The sequence below is a fragment of the Sylvia atricapilla genome, chromosome Z (genome assembly GCF_009819655.1).
Source record: "Sylvia atricapilla isolate bSylAtr1 chromosome Z, bSylAtr1.pri, whole genome shotgun sequence".
NCBI lineage: Eukaryota > Metazoa > Chordata > Aves > Passeriformes > Sylviidae > Sylvia > Sylvia atricapilla.
Window position 1 is genome coordinate 20,159,594 of NC_089174.1, and position 17,541 is coordinate 20,177,134.

Here is a 17,541-nt window from a genome sequence, read left to right on the forward strand (position 1 = left end):
AAGAAAAGCAATTCTGCAAATTCCACCAGGAGGAGTTCCAGAAAGTATTTATACAGAAATAAAGCAAAGCACATCAGAATCTTTCTCCTCATTCATTGATCATCTCACACAAACAAAAGACAAGCAAGTCAATGATGAGGGAGCGAAGCCACATCTGCTTCAAAGTCTTGCATTTGCAAATGCCAACACAGAATGCAAACGTATCATCAGTGTGATGCCAGGTCAGCCTTCCATAGCAGAAATGTTAGAAGCATGCAGCAAAGTAGGAACAGCACAGAATGTGGCATCCATTCAGGCAGACATCTGGGGAGAAAGTATAGAAAGAATTATCAAAGCCCAGACTGAAGACCTCAAAGAGGCTTTTGCAGCTCTTCGACAAAGTGACTCCACAGCAGAAATGATGGTGAAACTTACAAAAGCACAATGTTACAAGTGCGGCAAACAGGGACACTTCAAGAAAAACTGTCCAGAACATACAAAGAATGCAGATCCATCAGGTGTTTACCTGAGATGCAGAAGAGAAAAGCATCAGGCAAGCCACTGCCATGCCAAAACATATGTGGATGGAAGACCTCTGCCTCTCTCGGGAAACTCCAAGAAGAGCGCAAATCATCAACGCGTGATGACACAAGTGATGTCAATGACTCAAAGCCAAATTCCGCAAGTGGGACAGTTGTCAGAGAACGTCAATCTGGCACCCTCAGCAGGACAATCTACAGGATCATGGAGAAGAGACATCTTGGCACAATGGGGCCTGAGACTGGAAGTGGATTTTTAGTGGAGATCACTGTGGCACTCACCACTTTGAAACTGATCTGGAAAACAGACAATGGTCCAACTTACACAGGGAAAGTGCTTGACAAATTTCCAAAGAAGTGGGGTATTCATCATACTTTTGGTATCCCACATTCTCCAACAGGTCAAGCAATCATTGAATGGACACATCAAACACTGAAAGCCTTTCTGGAAAAACAAAAAAGGGGGGAGGCGGATGCAACACCACACATGCGCTTGAACAAAGCTTTGTATGTGTTGAACTTTCTAAATGGCTCTTTCATGGAGCCCACTCCACCAATCATCAGACATTTCTCAGATAGTACAACAGTGAAACTAAAGGAGAATCCTTTGGTTTTGGTCAGGAACCCAGACACAGGACAGGTTGAAGGACCATTCAAATTAGTCACCTGGGGCAAGGGTTATGCTTGTGTCTCCACAGGAGCCGGACCGAGATGGGCAGCAGCAAAGAATGTGAAACCCTACCGAGTCCAAACGCAAGTAGACACGGAAACAGGAACTGGAAAGGAAACAGGAACTTCCCCAAGACTGGAAACAGGAACACAGACGTGAGCGGGTGTCAAGATAGCAGATGTCCCTTTGTTCTATGTGAAAAAGAGACTTTGGGACTTGGGTTTTCTTTGGAACTTGGGTGGTGGTGCATTTCAGTGGTTCCCAAGGGAAAGAGGCCTTTGATAACACACCTATGCCTCATTTTCTCAATGGTTGCTTTGAGCAGTGCAGCAGTTTGGCCCATGGCTCAGCCAAAGGAAAATGTTTGGGAAACTCTGGCCAATGCATCAGGGCTGGACACCATTTGTTCGACACACTCAAGGGAAGCGTTTTTCAACATGTTTAGTGGGGTTGCCAGTGAGCAAATGGCCGATTCCAGAAAACATCCCTCCAGCAATCTCAACGGTAATTTTAAATCCAGTGGACAAATGGGATGTTTGGACGAACTCCCTTCCTGTGGTTCCTTTTGAACCTCAGGAATTGGAAATTCTTGGATCGGTCAGAATGAAATTTTGTGTGAGAGGTAATCACTCTGGAATGGTGGGAAACAAAACAATAGATGTCACTCCAAATCACATAATCTACAGAAAAGAATCATCTTGGTGTAATTACACTAAGATGGTGAGCAGACCATCCAACCATGTTCTGGTGCAATTGCCAAAAGGAATCTTTTTTATCTGTGGGGACAGAGTTTGGCCCACAGTCCCCACAAATGTCAAAGGTGGTCCATGCAACATTGGAAGACTTTCATTGCTAACACCCAACATAACATTGCTGAGAGAGCAAAAACATAAAGAAAGAAGGTCTATCCAACAATATGATTCAAAATGTGATGACAATGTTCACACATGGGACCAAGGCGCAGAGAATTGCGGTTGCAATTTTTTCTCCACAGACAGCATCAGGAGCCTTGACGCAATTGGATCACATGGCTTGCTGGCTGAGCAAACATACCCGAGCCATTTCTCTCACACTGAGTTACACATTAATAGACATTGACAGTGTAAGACGAGCAACTGTCCAAAACAGGGCAGCAATCGATTATCTTTTCTGTCACATGGGCATGAGTGTGAAGAATTTGAAGGAATGTGCTGCATGAACTTGTTAGATCATTTTAAATTAATTCATGAAAACTTCAAACAATTGTGAGAGAGTGTGAACAAACTTGGAGAAGTAACTGGGTCATGGCTGGATGGCATGTTCAATTTTTTTGACCGTTCACCATTGTGGAGGGAAATTTTAAAAACAGCTTTATGCATCCTGTTGGGGTTTGTAATTCTTCTCGTGGTCGTGCCGTGTTTGTTTCAGTGTATGCGACAGCTCATGAACAAACTGCTAAAGAGGTCTTTTTGGTGCAAACAGGAGGGGGAGATGTTGGAGTCCAGAACATCCCCTTGGATGACCTGGGACCCGAGGAAGGGAATCTGAGCCCTGGACAGAGGGGTGTGGAGCTGGTTCAGGGGGCTTGGAGACCTCAGCACAGAGCCCAGGAAAACACCGTGTTTGATTTCAGTCCATGGGAGAGGCTTCCGACACAGAGAGAGGAATTGCAAACCACCGGGATGTGAAAACATTTGTTTAGCACAGTAGAAGATACAAAATTCAGTAGGTTTAGGGTTCATAGAACAGAGGTAAATGGGGACAAGATGGTGGAATTTGGGTGGTACCTCACGTACTTTTCCTTCTTCCTCGTCCTCCATCTTTCGGGGTGGTGATGGCACAAAGTAGTTAGAGTGGATTGGGTCAAAGTAGAAATGACACTTTTAATGTGGGCACTAGGTATTGGTACAAAACAGTAAATAACCAACTATTGTTGTAGCACTGTTGAAGCACTGATACAGCACTAAAGCTAGCAAAAACCATTCTTCAGCAGAGACTGGTGTTACTCACTCATATAAACTACCATGGGCAAATCTCTTTCACTCAACCTCCTGGAGCAGGCTTGAGGTGCACCCACACTCAAGGGAAGGATTTTCCCAAACCTAAGGGGTTATGCTAGAAGCCTTCACTGTGAAAAAGTGGAACTGGGGTTTTACAGCCTGATGTAATTGACTGTTACTCATAGATATTTTTAGACTCTGTGTTGCCAGGCTCATTCAGGAAAATATCCCGTTTGGTGGTTTGGTTTTTTTCTTTTTCCCTCCAGGAAAAGGTGTAATCAGCTCTTTGGTTTCTTCTGCTCACTGACTGACTCTGACTTTCCATATCAGGGCATAGCATGGCCTTGCACTGGGTCTGATAGTTGGTTGAAACCTCAGCGTCAGCAGATCCTCTTTGATTACTCTAGTAACCGATAAGCAGAGCCTGCTTGCTCAATGCATCACTAAACAGCAGGCCCTCCATGCTCAGTTCATCACTAAAAGCATGTAAATGTGACTGCCTGAGTCCCTGCACCCCTAAGGTCCAGCCCTGGCTAGCTGTGGACCTTGGGGAGGAATCTCGGCTAGGACGAAGACAGAAGACAAAAGGCATTCTGATTCCTCGTGGGAAATGATCCCACAGGTTTAACGCAGCACCTGCTCCTCAGAGCCCAGGAGGAAAAAGAGGGCAGGACTACTCATCTGAGGAGTTTTAAGCCCTAGGAAAGAGGGGAGGGAAGGGGATCTGTTGGCCAATGGGAGTGAACTCAGGACAGAGGGGAGATACAGGGGGTATGAAGTGAAGGAGAGGTGCAAAGATACACAGGAAGGTATAATCAAAGAACACCCAGTGCAAAACGAACTAACTACTTAGTGCAATGCAACAAATGACTAAGTTCAACCTGCTTTATCTGGGCTTAGGCAGAGCATCCTGCTACACGCTGACATTAAGAAATCTTTTTAGAGGTATAAGTGTCAACTTAATTTTTAAAGTATTAAGAGTTTTTTATCTCACTTTTACAGGACTGTCTACACTACATTTTCAACACTGTGCCTGCCATACTTCATTAGAACTTCATTCATCTCCTCCTTTGTGTTAGCCATTGGATACCTTTGAATGCCAGCCAGGCTGTGTGCAGCAGAACAACCTTGCCAGCAGAACTAGCCAGCTAGGTCATTGTAATTACAGTGATGAACTTTTTAGGATATCATCTGGTACCTCTGGATTTCCTGCGCACATCTTGTGTGCAGATATACACAATACTGAGCCTGAAACCATATCCATCACACAGAATCCACCAGGATTCACCCTGCAGTTCCTCCATTACAGCAAATGGCATCCATAAGTGCAGTGCAGCAGGAAGCTCTTAGATGTGCTTGACAGTATAAACACTCTTGTCTGTGTTATCTAAGAAAACAACCAGTTTCTTGATCATTGGTGTGAAGAAAGTTCCTGCAGACTTCAGAACATTCAGAAAACATGCATTTATTGCTCTGTTTCTGCTATGTGGGACACTTCTGTATCTGAGTAGGGGTGGGGAAGTGAGTTTTATCTACATCAGAATACTGGTTTTGCACTAGAGAAATATGTAGGCAGTGTAGACAAACCTGACACACAAGCAGCATATTCACAAGTGATCCTTAAATAATCTATGTACTGTGACTAACTAACTGCTAGGAGTGCTTTACACATGAGTGTGTACATATATATATGTCTGTGTGTCTGTACAGATATGTATGTATCTCTACATATGTGGGTATATTGGAATGAAGGTATTTATAGGTGTTTATGTATATGTGTGTGTATATATGTAGGTAATTATCAGTATATATGTTACATAGATATAGATATATACTGATAGAGATAGGCCATTACAGCCCTATAGATGTACATATATATATAGTCATTATCAGTATGTATTTTATGTTTATACATATGTAGGCCATTATAGCCCTACAAAAAACATTTGTACAAGCTGTGGACAAATTTGGCATACCACTGCCATATTCACAAATAATCCTTAAATAATCAATGGGCTGTAAGTAACTAACTCCTGGGAGTGCATTATACATGTGGATATAAATATAGGTATAGATCTAAGTATATATATGTATGTATATATAAATAAATACATGTGTCCATATGTGTGTATATATAAATAGAAGTGTATATGCAAATGTATACATAGGTGTATATATAGGTGGACATATATATATATATATAGGTTCTTGTCCATTAAAATCCTACAAAAAATGGGGATACAAAAAAGAGGGGAAACCCACTCATGTGGAACAAACCCTCTGCTCTTTCTAGCAGAGGTGGGTCATGGACTGTGGGGCTGTGTGGGGCATGTGCCAGGCTCTTTGTCTCTGGCTGCTCATGCCTCATCCTTGCTTCCTTCCTGCTTCTGTGGTTCTTTTGGCTTTTCGAATGGTTCCTGGACCATAAACACAGCCTGCTTAACCACCTCTGTCTGGAAGAAGTCATTGTAGTCCAAGAATACCGGAGCATCAGCTGTTTGACTGTGCACAGTATGTCCTGGACTCTCTGTCCCTTCTGCTGAGGCTGGAATGGACTAGGCTGTGTCCAGGAGAACCAGGCCATCAGCTCTGGGGCTGTGTGGGACATAGGCAGGGCTCTCTGGCTTTTGCTCCCGTCTCCTTGTCTGCACTTCTTTCCTGCACCCAGGGGTCTTCTGTCTCCTAAAGGGTCTCTGGACCACAAGCACAGCCTTCTTAACCACATCAGTATGCATGTAGTCAGCTGCATTCAAGAAGACTGGCTCGTCAGCTGAGCGACTGAGGGTCTCATGTGCTCGCTTCTCTGCCCCTGCTGCAGTGGGTGTTACTGCTGGTAACATACCCCCACTGTGTTCTACATCCTGCTGTTCCACAGTCTGTTGGCTGGATGCATGTATCCCAAGTGCAGCCTTGTCCTGGACATTTCTCCTGATACACTGGGCTGCATCCAGCACATCTGTGGCATCAGCTGTCAGCTGGTTCTTCTCCTTCTCTCCTCTGTCAGAGGTGGGAGCAGCAGCTAAGCGCAGAGCCCTCAGTGCTTTCCAGACCCCTAGTGCTCGTGAGACAGCCTTCAGCCATCTCACTTGAGACACTGTGTTGATGACTGCAGGTGCAGGAAGGCTGTGGGCATGGTCTGCAGGTCTTCCTGCTGCTGTTGAGTCCTCTGTGCCTAGTCCCTGCTCCTGCTGCTCCTCTGGGTATTCAAAGGGTCTCTGGACCACAAGCACGGCATTCTTGAACACCTCAGTCTGGATGTAGTCATTGTAGTCCAGGAATTCCGGAGCATCAGTTCTGGGACTGTGGGTCTCATGTGCTCGCTTCTCTGCCCCTGCTGCAGTGGGTGTAACTGCTGATGACACATCCCCGCTGTGTTCCATGTCCTGTTCCACAGTCTGTTGGCTGGATGCATGCATCCCAAGTGCAGCCTTGTCCTGGACATTTCTCCTGATACGCTGGGCTGTATCCAGCTCATCTATGGCATCAGCTGTCAGCTGGTTCTTCTCCTTCTCTCCTCTGTCAGAGGTGGGAGCAGCAGCTAAGCGCAGAGCCCTCAGTGCTTTCCAGACCCCTAGTGCTCGTGAGACAGCCTTCAGCCATCTCACTTGAGACACTGTGTTGATGACTGCAGGTGCAGGAAGGCTGTGGGCATGGTCTGCAGGTCTTCCTGCTGCTGTTGAGTCCTCTGTGCTGTACATCTGGTCCTGCTGCTCCTCTGGGTATTCAAAGGGTCTCTGGACCACAAGCACGGCATTCTTAATCACCTCCGTCTGGATATGGTCGTTGTAGTCCAGGCATACCGGAGCATCCCCTGTTTGACTCTGCATGGGATGTCCAGGGCTCTCTGTCCTTTCTGCTGGGGCTATTACCCTCCTCCCCTCAGCAGTGCCTTGCCCTGGGTCCCTCTGTTCTTCCATGTGCTCCTCAGATCCCTGGCTCACAATTACAGCTTTGCTCAGAAGCTCATCTCTCACGGATGGGGCAGTGTCCAGGAGAGCCAGGCCATCAGCTCTTGGGCTGTGCAGGCCATGTGATGGGCTCACTGCCCCTGCTGCTCTGGCTCTTACTGCCAGAGTTGCATCGCTGCTGGGGTCCTGCTCTTCTCTCTCCTTGAGTCCCTGGACCACAATTGTTGCCTTGCTGATATACTGGGCTGTGTCTGGCAGATCCCATGCACAGGCTGTGGGCTGCTGCTGTTGCTGCTTTCCTTTCCTATGTGTTGCAATGAAGGGCCTACGCAGAGCCTTTGGGGCACTCTTGAAGACAGACGTCCGTCTCTCTCGAGCCAGGGCATCAATGACTGTGGGTGAAGGAGATCTGAAGGCAGGTCCTGCAGGTGTTGCTGCTTCTGTTTCTTCCTTCACGCTCAGTTGCAGCTCTGGCTCTGCTTCTACCAGCTGCTGGCCAGGACCCTGTTTCACAGGGTGCTCCTTTTCCAGGCCCTCAGCCTGGATGGACTGGGCTGACTCTGGCAGAACCTCTTCGCAGCCTGTTGTGTGCTGCCTGTTTTGCCCTCCTTTGCCTTGGGCGGCAAGTAAGACCTTCTGTAGAACACTCAGGGCCTTCCTGCGCCACATCTGCCTCCCTTCAGCCAGGGTGTCCAGGAAGGCAGAGAAAGGGATGGTGTAGCTGAAGGCCTGGCCTGGATCTGGGCCAACTGCTGCCTGCTCCCCTGCCAGAGAGGGCTCTTCCTGGGTTACTGGAGTGACAATGGCTGTGCTGCCTTCTCCTTCCTGCTTTTCATCTGGAGGACATTCCGTCTCCTGAGATGCTTCCAGTCTGCCACTTTCTATTGCTCCCTCATCTGTGGGACAGTAGGGACCCTCCTTGGGACCAGGGTGGGAGTCTTTGTTGTCCTGCAGGCCCAAGGAATTGACAAGTGGATGGACAGCAGATGACCCAGCATCATCTGTCCCTTGGCCCAGCTCTGTGCCTATTGCACCTTCCCATTCCTCACCTCAGGCAGCACATCAAGGGCATCTTCCCATTCCTCTTCCTCAGACAGCTCTGGACCAATGGCATCTTCACATTTCTGCTCCTTGGCCCAGGCTGCTGGCTCACTGCTTGCACCGTGGGCTCCCAGCCGCTCCAGTAGCACCTGAGGGTTTATGGAGCCTCAGTGAACCTCCTACGTCTCACCTGTGGCTGCCTGCTGCAGCGTAGCCCATCGTCCATGGCAGGCTTGTGGTCCTGCCCTGTCCAGTCTCAGGCCATCCCATTCTGTCGTTGGCACTCACCTGCCCAGGTGTGTCATTCAGAGCCCCAGGGCGTCTCAGCGAGGAATCCTGTCCTTGGTCCTGTGGCTGTCTGTCCTCCAGGAAATTCTGGTGCAGCCACAGGCAGTGGGCCCAGAAGCTCTTGTCCGGCTCCTCTGAAGGCCTCCTCTTGATGGACACCATGACCTCCTTCAAAACAGTCCTGTGCCTCTTGTGCCCCCACAGCCATGAGCAGCTTTGGTGGCACTCGATTTGCAATGACAGCCCTGCTTGCTCCTGCTGTGGTGCTTCTTGCTGGTGGCCTGTCCCTGCATCTGCATCCCTGCTCAGGGAAGCGGATACAGACACGCGGCCTGCTTGGGCCAGCCCTGCTGTCGGCTGCTCCTCCTCCATGCTGGCCTGTGGCGTCCTCTGCCGCAGACCTGTCACCGTCACCTTGGAGAGCTGCTGTCTGAGCAGAGAGCTGCTCTCCTCGGACTGGGCACACCAGGGCTCTTTAAATGTCCTCACTGTCAGCGCGGGCTCCTGCATCACAATGTCCTCTGCTTGTGACGGCCCACTGCATCACATCACGCAGGGCCACTGTCACATGGCCACACCCCAGCTTTGCCTTTCTGTTCTATAATGTGGTCTTAAGAAAGGCAATGAAGATTTAAATCATACACAAACAAGCTGAGATGAAACATACAGCTTTTGTACTTTCTGTATTTCTACTTTGCTATCTCTTGGCTCAGCAAGAAGGACCCAAGTTATTAACAGTCCAAGTTATTAACAGAAGTATCAGAAAGGTTGAAGAGGAAGGAGATGTCATTATTTAATCACGTTTGCCCAACAAACATTCCTCAACTATGAGCAGCACTTAAATGAGTTTTATTTTTGAAGTGAGAAATCCTCAGGCAAAGTTTGAGGTCATGACTATGTAATGAGACATCTCTTCCTCTGTGTGCACCCACCTCTGGAGTTCACTTCTTTCTTTGGTCTTTCCAGCCACTTACAAGATTTTTCTGACTCTCCCTGACATCCATTTATTCAAAGTCCTGCCAGAATTCAGGGTCTCTTCTGTATTGCTGTAAAGGCTGTTGCTGGCTGCGCTATGTACTGTGGCACATATGACACTGACCTTTGGAGTACTTCTAAAACTGGACATCACTCTCTTTAGCAGAATTCTGGAGCTAGAACTGACTTAAGCTCAACTGGCCAACTTTTGACTGGCGATGCCTCTAAGGAAGTGGATTCCTTTTCCTTCCCTTTTCACCTCTAAGGCACTTTTCTTCAACACTCTTATATAGAGGGCACAAATGAGTCAGGTCACAACATAGGGATTTTTTTCCTCCATTTGTCCTTGAGGATTTAAAAGGAAGCCTTGGATCAAGGCCTGCAAGCACTGCCAGGACACGTTACAGAGGCAGCTCAAGATGTTGGCAAAGCTGTGGAAAGAATGGGGGCTCATTCCCAACTGAAGCTAAACGAATTATTTGCGTTGGTGCTTGACCCAAACAGAATATACAACTCCCCCACGTTTGACTGAAAACTGGGTTGGCCTCAGCTGTATTTTCAGCTCCCAGTCCATGTGCTAGGCTCCCATGAGGGACATGCTCAAGAGCTCCTCCTAAATTCAGGGACAGTAGCATAAGAAGTTTCTCTTCCCCTTCAGCACAAGGCACGCACCACTAGATGGCATTGAAATCATGGGCCATAAATTTCACTGAACCTGCCAGGATTTCCTTCACCTCGTTAGGAATAAGGGAAGCCATTATGTGCCCAGAAGATCATGTTTTTTTCAGTGAATCCTCAAATAATGATATTGATGTGTCAAGGGAACTTTGAAACAGAAGTTTACCTGGCTAAATGGCATTTCTCTCTCTATGGTGCTGTGAAAATCTGGAATTGTAGATGAAATTAAGTAATACAGATATATTCCAATAAGATAAAATAAATAGTGAAAATGGGGTGGGGGGAAAGTAGGAGTCTGTGGAGATGCAACCTACAAAGCTACATACTACATACACATGCATAGCGAGTATACATATTTTATCCCTACACGCATGACCTTGACAGGGCCAAGAACAGAAAGCCTGGATTCCAAACAATACCATGCTTGGACAGACATGGTGAACTCAGATTTTTTTTTTTAATCTATCTGAAAGTACCTTATTGATTCACAAGAAAATACTTTTTTTAAAAAAATGCAGGCCACAGTTTAAAACCAGGAAGAATAAGATCCTAATTACAGTACAATGTAGAAGAACACCCTCAAGTTTCTGCTTTCTCTCTTTTTTCACAACTTTCTTCTGTTTCTCTTCTTCAGGTTCACAAAAATATAAATACATGCACCCACAATTATTTTCAAAGAGAAGATACATGCAAAAAGCAGCCAGGTAGCTATGTTCAGGATGTAGTTGTATGCTACCTTGGTGCATTTCTTTAAAAGACTTAGCAGGACCCCTGGGAAGGCCAGAGAGGACACCATTCCATCTTCCCAAGAGTATTCTCAATTCAGTATACGCCAAGAGAACATGGGAAAAGGAGTTTATGTCAACTCTTAAAGTGCCTGTAAAGATGAATTATGAGACTTCATATGCAATCAGTTACAGCCCTTGTGTTGTAATAGTGAAATCACGGACCAATAAAGTATTAAATGCATCTGTAATCAATACAGGGAGTGTTTGTTACCCAAGTAACAATATAGAGATTGTTTGTTACCCAAGTTTTTTACCCAAGAACATAAATAAAATAATATCTCAGAAACACAAACAAGATGGGGCATGAAAAAGGGCATGAAAGCACATATTTCTGAAGGAGGTTGAAGACATGGCAGTGATTATTATGTCCAGCTTTTAGTTTATTCAAAGTGGTCTTGATTCATCATGGAGCAAAAGCCAGATTGTTAGGAGCTGAAGAGAAAAGGATTAAGTTCTAGGTTGGGGGAACATATCACCTTCTGGAGTACAGAGAAAAATCAAACAAAGACCAGAGTAAGTAAGGAACCGGTCACTAAGGAAGCCAGAATTCCTGCTCTGATTTTTCGAAGGTTTAAATTCCTTTACCACATGAAGTACTTCAAAGGTAGGCAGCCACTGCTTTCAATGACACTCTGAGCTCTCTGTGTTTCCCATATAAGTCTGAATTCACTGTGGTATGTAACACTTTCCACAAAAATCAGCATCCACAATTTATATTTTATGCACTGCTTAAAGGAGTGCGAAAATTTTGTTACATTGAAACACATAGAGGCAAGAGTATGTAAATAATTTAGGTATTTCATGTGCAGCTGATTCTCTGAGCAAAGCACAACAGAAAATGCATTATGCTAATATTTTTACACATGCTACAGGCATATAGATAAATGGATTCCCCATTGAACTGTATTGACACTTCCTCATCATGGAAACCTTCAGACACTTTTTGAAATCATGTATTGTTGAAAAAGAAAAGATGAAACATTCAATACAGCTCAGTGTAGCACAGTGGTCTTTGTAATACACGATTTATATTACCTTTCCTCATTAGCTCCAGCATATGAAGTTATATTGGATTGTTTCATTTATTTCAACAAAAAGAATACAAGCAGTAGATTGTGACATGTTTTCACTTCAACTGCATTAGAAGGAGTAAAACACATATAGGAAACCACAGTGTTGGTAAAGGAAAATCCATTTGGTTGTTTTCTATAAGCACCATACAGAGAAACCTAACCCTGTGTCTTTTTGTAAAACTAAACTTAAGATATTTATTGTTTCCTTACAAGTAGATTCCAAGTGCAAGGGTAGATTAGTTACCTGGAGTAGATCTGGTAGTGCCTGGCTTATTTTCATCCATTCATGAGGAATCTTACTACACATTGAGAAATGAAAAGAATCAAAGAAGCTTATAGCCAGATTAAGTTAGTCCAGATTTTGGGGTTTTTTTTCTGTTTTAATTATTAAGTGATCCTATAAAGCTGCCCAAAATTGATTGAACAGCAACAACTTCCATGCTCTTTGTGTGATCTAAAATAACACCTTGAAACCCCTCAAACCTAACTGAGTCTTGCTCTATTTACAACCAGGTGTGTTAGGCACAATCTACAGAGCAGGTTCTGAGGTGCAGTGTGTACTGCATCCGAGTGGCAGAGGTGTTACCATTCAAGCTGTATGGCATAAAGAAGCCCAGAATTGTTCCTCTGGCTGAGTTAATGAGTTAACTAATTCAGAGGAAGCTGCTGAATATGTGTATTTATGAGATTAACTTTTACTTCATAACTCCATAGCTGTGTTTTTCTATCTCCCTTCCTGTGCCCCCATCCAAACTTAACCTCTCTTTGTTCAGCTTTCCTCTTTGCTCTGAGTTTCCTCACTCTACCCTTTCCCCTTGCCCCTTTAAATACTCTCTCTCTCTCTTCCATTCCTTGACTCTTCTAGAAGACTTTTCACCAGGGATCAAGCAAGCCTCAACAGTTAAATCCCCTGTTAATTGGCAGGGGTGGGGGAAAGACTGCACAAGCTGCACAGATAAGCCCTAAATCATGGCAGTAGTTGCAGGCTGGTGCCTCTGCAGCTTGGGCGTAGTGAGGGCCGAAGAGTTTGCTCTCCTCAGCCTCAACACATTTCAGGTATTACTGTGCCCCGATCCTGAATGTGACTGCGTTTTTGCCTGTTTGTCAGGCAAGGCTTGCTGTTCCCTTGCTGCCAAAGAAAGGGACTGGTGGGTGCTTTGACCTGGGTAGGTATGGATGCCTTGATGGATGCCTTGAATTGGCCCTGTCTCTGTGCTACTGAGGCTGCAAATTTTTGAGTGTAAAGAAAATGTCAGAATTAAGGTTATCTTCTGTACACAGTCTGAGACAGCCTTTAGTTACATTTCCCTTGTGTCTGGAGTCCCTGCCTGAGTCAACTGTATAAAAGTGGCGGCATTCAGTAAATTGCTATTTTTTCTACTCAGTGTCAGAATTTAAGTAACCGGCCTTAGGGTGGTATTTCTGCAGATTGTAAAGCCCTTCCTTCCTTCAAAGAAATTATTATAGGCTCTTCTATAAAGTTGTCTTGAAACAGTATACAGACTCCTCACAATACCAAGAAGCCCATGAGGCACTTGCAAGGTAAGTTGTATCCTGCTTGTAATACTCAGAACTCAGTCTGAACTCAGTCCACTGCACCAATTGCTGCCCCTGGACCAAGCTGAGATACTGAGTCTATATTAGGATGTTTTGCTTTCTGGAGAAAGTGAGGAAGAATATGATCATGGAATGAACAAGATACTTTACCTTTGAATTTCACGGACATTTTTTGCCTGTAAAGAAATTGTGAAATTCAGGGTACATGCTGTCCAGCCTGGTACACAAACTCTGTATGAACCAGTTCCATGTCTAGCTGCATCAATGCAGGACTTTGCAGCCCAGGAGCAGCACCACACCAGGGGTGCTGTTCTGGGATCCAAGCTAGTGTTCTGCTGAGAGGTCCATATAGACCTCTCTATTTGCATCTGTCAAAGCTCCTCCTGGGTGTCTGAACTGGCATTGTGCAGCACCAGGCAGGGACATGGACTTGGATACACATTTTTTTCTGCTCTTCATCCCTCAGGTTTAACACCTTCTCTGTTTTTTCCACTGTGTCTGTCCCAGCTGTGTTCCTAAACTGCCATTTGCTCTTTGTCCTGCTCCTGACCCCTTCTCAGTATCCTAACATCTTCGCTACCCAGACTGCTGCTCCTTGTCCCAGCCAAGAAGTTCTGTGCGGAATTTTGAGCACCAGGTGTCAGTCTTGTCTCTGATCCAGACGGCTTCTGGCCAACATCATTCTCTCTGCTTAAATGAAGGTTTAACTGCAGTACACCTACATATTTTTATTTTTTTCATGGTCATGTGTGTACAAAATATGACCCATCTTCCTTTCCTACAAGAAAGACTCATTGAGGTTGGGTGCCTCCCTTGTGAAAATGTGTCATAGTAACCACAAGAAATAAACTTATCTTTAGATCTTCATAAATGTGATGTTAAAAAATAGTCTTCCAAAGGTTTAAGGTATTAGAATATATGTTACTATTCCAAAAGGAAATAGAATAAGGAGAGAACAGTAGTTGCAGAATCATAGTAGGCACAATTGGAAGGACTCTTGAGAGATTGTCTCATACTTAGTAATTTTTGAAACAAATACCTGTCCAGAAGTGCTCCTGTCTCTTTTGACAGTGCCCTTCCCAGTACTTCTATTTCTATTAGAACATAATGCATTCATAGCTAAAATTTCTCTTGTTTGGATTTAAGCCCATTAACTTTTATCATTATCATTTGGTGTATAGCAACCATTTGTTTAGTTTCAGATCATTATCATGTGCCCTATGAGTCCTCTTTGGGCCATAGAACATAAGACCCTCTGGTCTTTCCTTACTAGTCATATTTGATCATATTAAGTTCTCCAGACTCTTAAACAACTTACATCTTTCCTAAGGGCAATACCCAAGCCTGGGACAGACTCCATCTGAACCTTACCAGAGCTGCTTTGAGCAGAGAGATTAATGCTCTACTATATCCCAAACATCCTGTTGTTGCCATGGGCAACAGCAAAAAGGGATAACCAGTGGCTGAGCCTCTTCCCATTAGTGAGAAGAGTATTTGCCATCTAAGCAGAATTGGAAGAGATAGGGAAGATTCTGGAAAGTGGATGCAGGAAACAAAAAGCAACAACTTTATGAGTCCAGTTAAATGAGCCGCTGAGGCAAGTGAAGGCAATACAAATGCAAATGAAAAACTGGAAAACTGCAAAGTGGCTGAGCAAATAAAAGGTGAATCTTTTATAGATTGCCTAGCTTAGAGGAGATGGCAGTTGTGTGCAGAGCCTTCTCCAGGTTGCCAGGGCTTCAGGCTGTGGGGCCAACAACTTTGTGCTGTACATTCACATCTGTGTCCATAACAACAGTGTGTGTGGTGACGACTGCCCCAGGGACAGCTGCTCAACGGCCTGTATTTGTCATCTTTCAATATTCCTACCTGTACACAGCTTGGAATACTGTTTCCCTCACAACAGCACTTATTTTTGTTTTTTTTAACTGAAGTTTATCTTGTAGTTTATCTTGAAGTTTATCTTTTATTTAGTGATCTTCAATTTCCTTTCTGAAGGTCTGCTGCCTCAAAACTTTTCCTCATTTTTTTATTAGTGATGGCAATTACTTACCTTGCCTTTGCTCATTCTGAATGCCATCCTAATTAGTTTTTCTGTCAAAATCATTTTGATTTCCAAACCCACCCTCCAGTGTACTCACTGTCCTTTCCATCTTCATTTCAGTACAGATTAAATAAGCTTCTGTCTGTCTATGCCACTGACTCATTTTCTTCCTTTAGCATCACAGTTTGGAACTGGTATGCTTCAAAACAATATTTCAGCTTTATTCATTTTTGCCTTAGGTCTTGTTCTGCTTCCTCTAGAAGCTACAGCTGAGAAAGACAGCTTTTCAACAGCAAAACTTAAATGTTTGCCCCTGCTCAATTTTTGCAATAGATTAAATTTATAAACAACTTCTGATAATTCTAATCCAAACAGTATTAGATATTTTTCATCTAAAAATCTATTTATAGAAGGAGAGCAAGTCCCAAAATAATGCAGACACCTTTTAAAATTTTGCTGTTAAAGAACGACTCCTCAGCTGGGAGGAATGTGAACATTAGGCGGCATGATGTTTCTTTAGGTCCATTTTTTTGAGGTCTTCTTAATTAAGCATGGCATCAGGATACATCCTACACTGTAAAAGTAATAGTGGAATTTTAATAGGGTGTTTAAAAAGGGATCTTACAAACGTAATTCTCTTTTGGAATTTGACAGTACAGAAATGTGTGGTGTTCAACACACATGAATGTAAGAAATAGTTGATCTTATTACCTGACTTTATTTACCAGCACTTTTTGAACAAGAATAAATCTGTAATGCTCTCTAGACCAGTTGGTCAGCTCATGTCCCTAACTTTTCAGAAAATGCTGTATTTAGACACAGGTAAAACATTCCTATAGACCCAGTATTATGAGTGATTTTGCTGCATTGACTGGGCATAAAGATTAGTGTGGGAAAGAGCCTCTGTAACCCACTGCTGACTCACATAGAGTCACAAGTTCTCAGCATCTTTAAAGATTGGGGCACACTAAATGACATCTCCTTTGCTAGCTCAGTCTTGATAAAATAGTGATAAACTTAGAAAAAGCAGTAAAAGCAGTAGCAAAATATTTCCCATTGGTCAGATCCATGCAATGGGAGTTTCAAGTCCACAGGTAAAACCAATTTCCATCATCTCTGCTCAACTTTTTCAGAACAATTCCTTTCTATAAAAATGCAACACTTGATTTTCTCAATCTGACATTCCTTTTCATTTCTCCATTCTCTTGTAAAATAGTGATGAGTTGCATTACCTTTTGTTGCAGATGGTTGGCGACTTTGAGACTGGACCAGCTGGGAGTGGCAAAGTGAAACAGGGATGAGAATGACAAGGGCTGTTTAAAAAACAACTTTAATAAAGGAGCAAACAGAAGCATAATCCGTATGCAATATGGGACAATCTTGAAGACCCCAATGATGGGGTGAACATAACAATATATACTAAATCATAAACCAATGAATAACATGAACTCAGAACATTCCCTTATATGTGAAATACTGTTACCCAATCATAAACAAGAACTCAAAACATGACCTTACTTGGTATGAACATATTTACATAACCTTTCCCATGATTCCATTCTCCTTACATAACCTAACTAGATGTTTCCTTTCCTTAACATCCCGTTTCCCAAGGCCTTAAGTGGATGTCATTTTTGCTAACAAAGGCTAGCTCACTATCCCAACCAGTTGTATTCCCACAACCTTTCACTGGACTTTGAAAATTCAAAGCAATTTTCACTATAGAAGTCTCTTCCTTTATTGTTTTCATCAATAGGCTCACTAGATTGAGAAATATGTACTTTTTTTGAAAAATCTAATTTACTTCTGTTTTCTTGACTTTATTTGGATAGACTACAGCTCAATTAATCTCAACCAGTCTAGTCTAGGCTACTTTTTTGATTTGATTAAGGAATTAATTTGAGAGATTGCTGTTTATGCCTTTGAAGTGCTGTGAGGGATCTTACTATGTCAAACTTTATCTATTTTGCCTCAGGTTTTTACTAAAAACCTTTTAAAATCCGTAAACAATCAGATAGTACA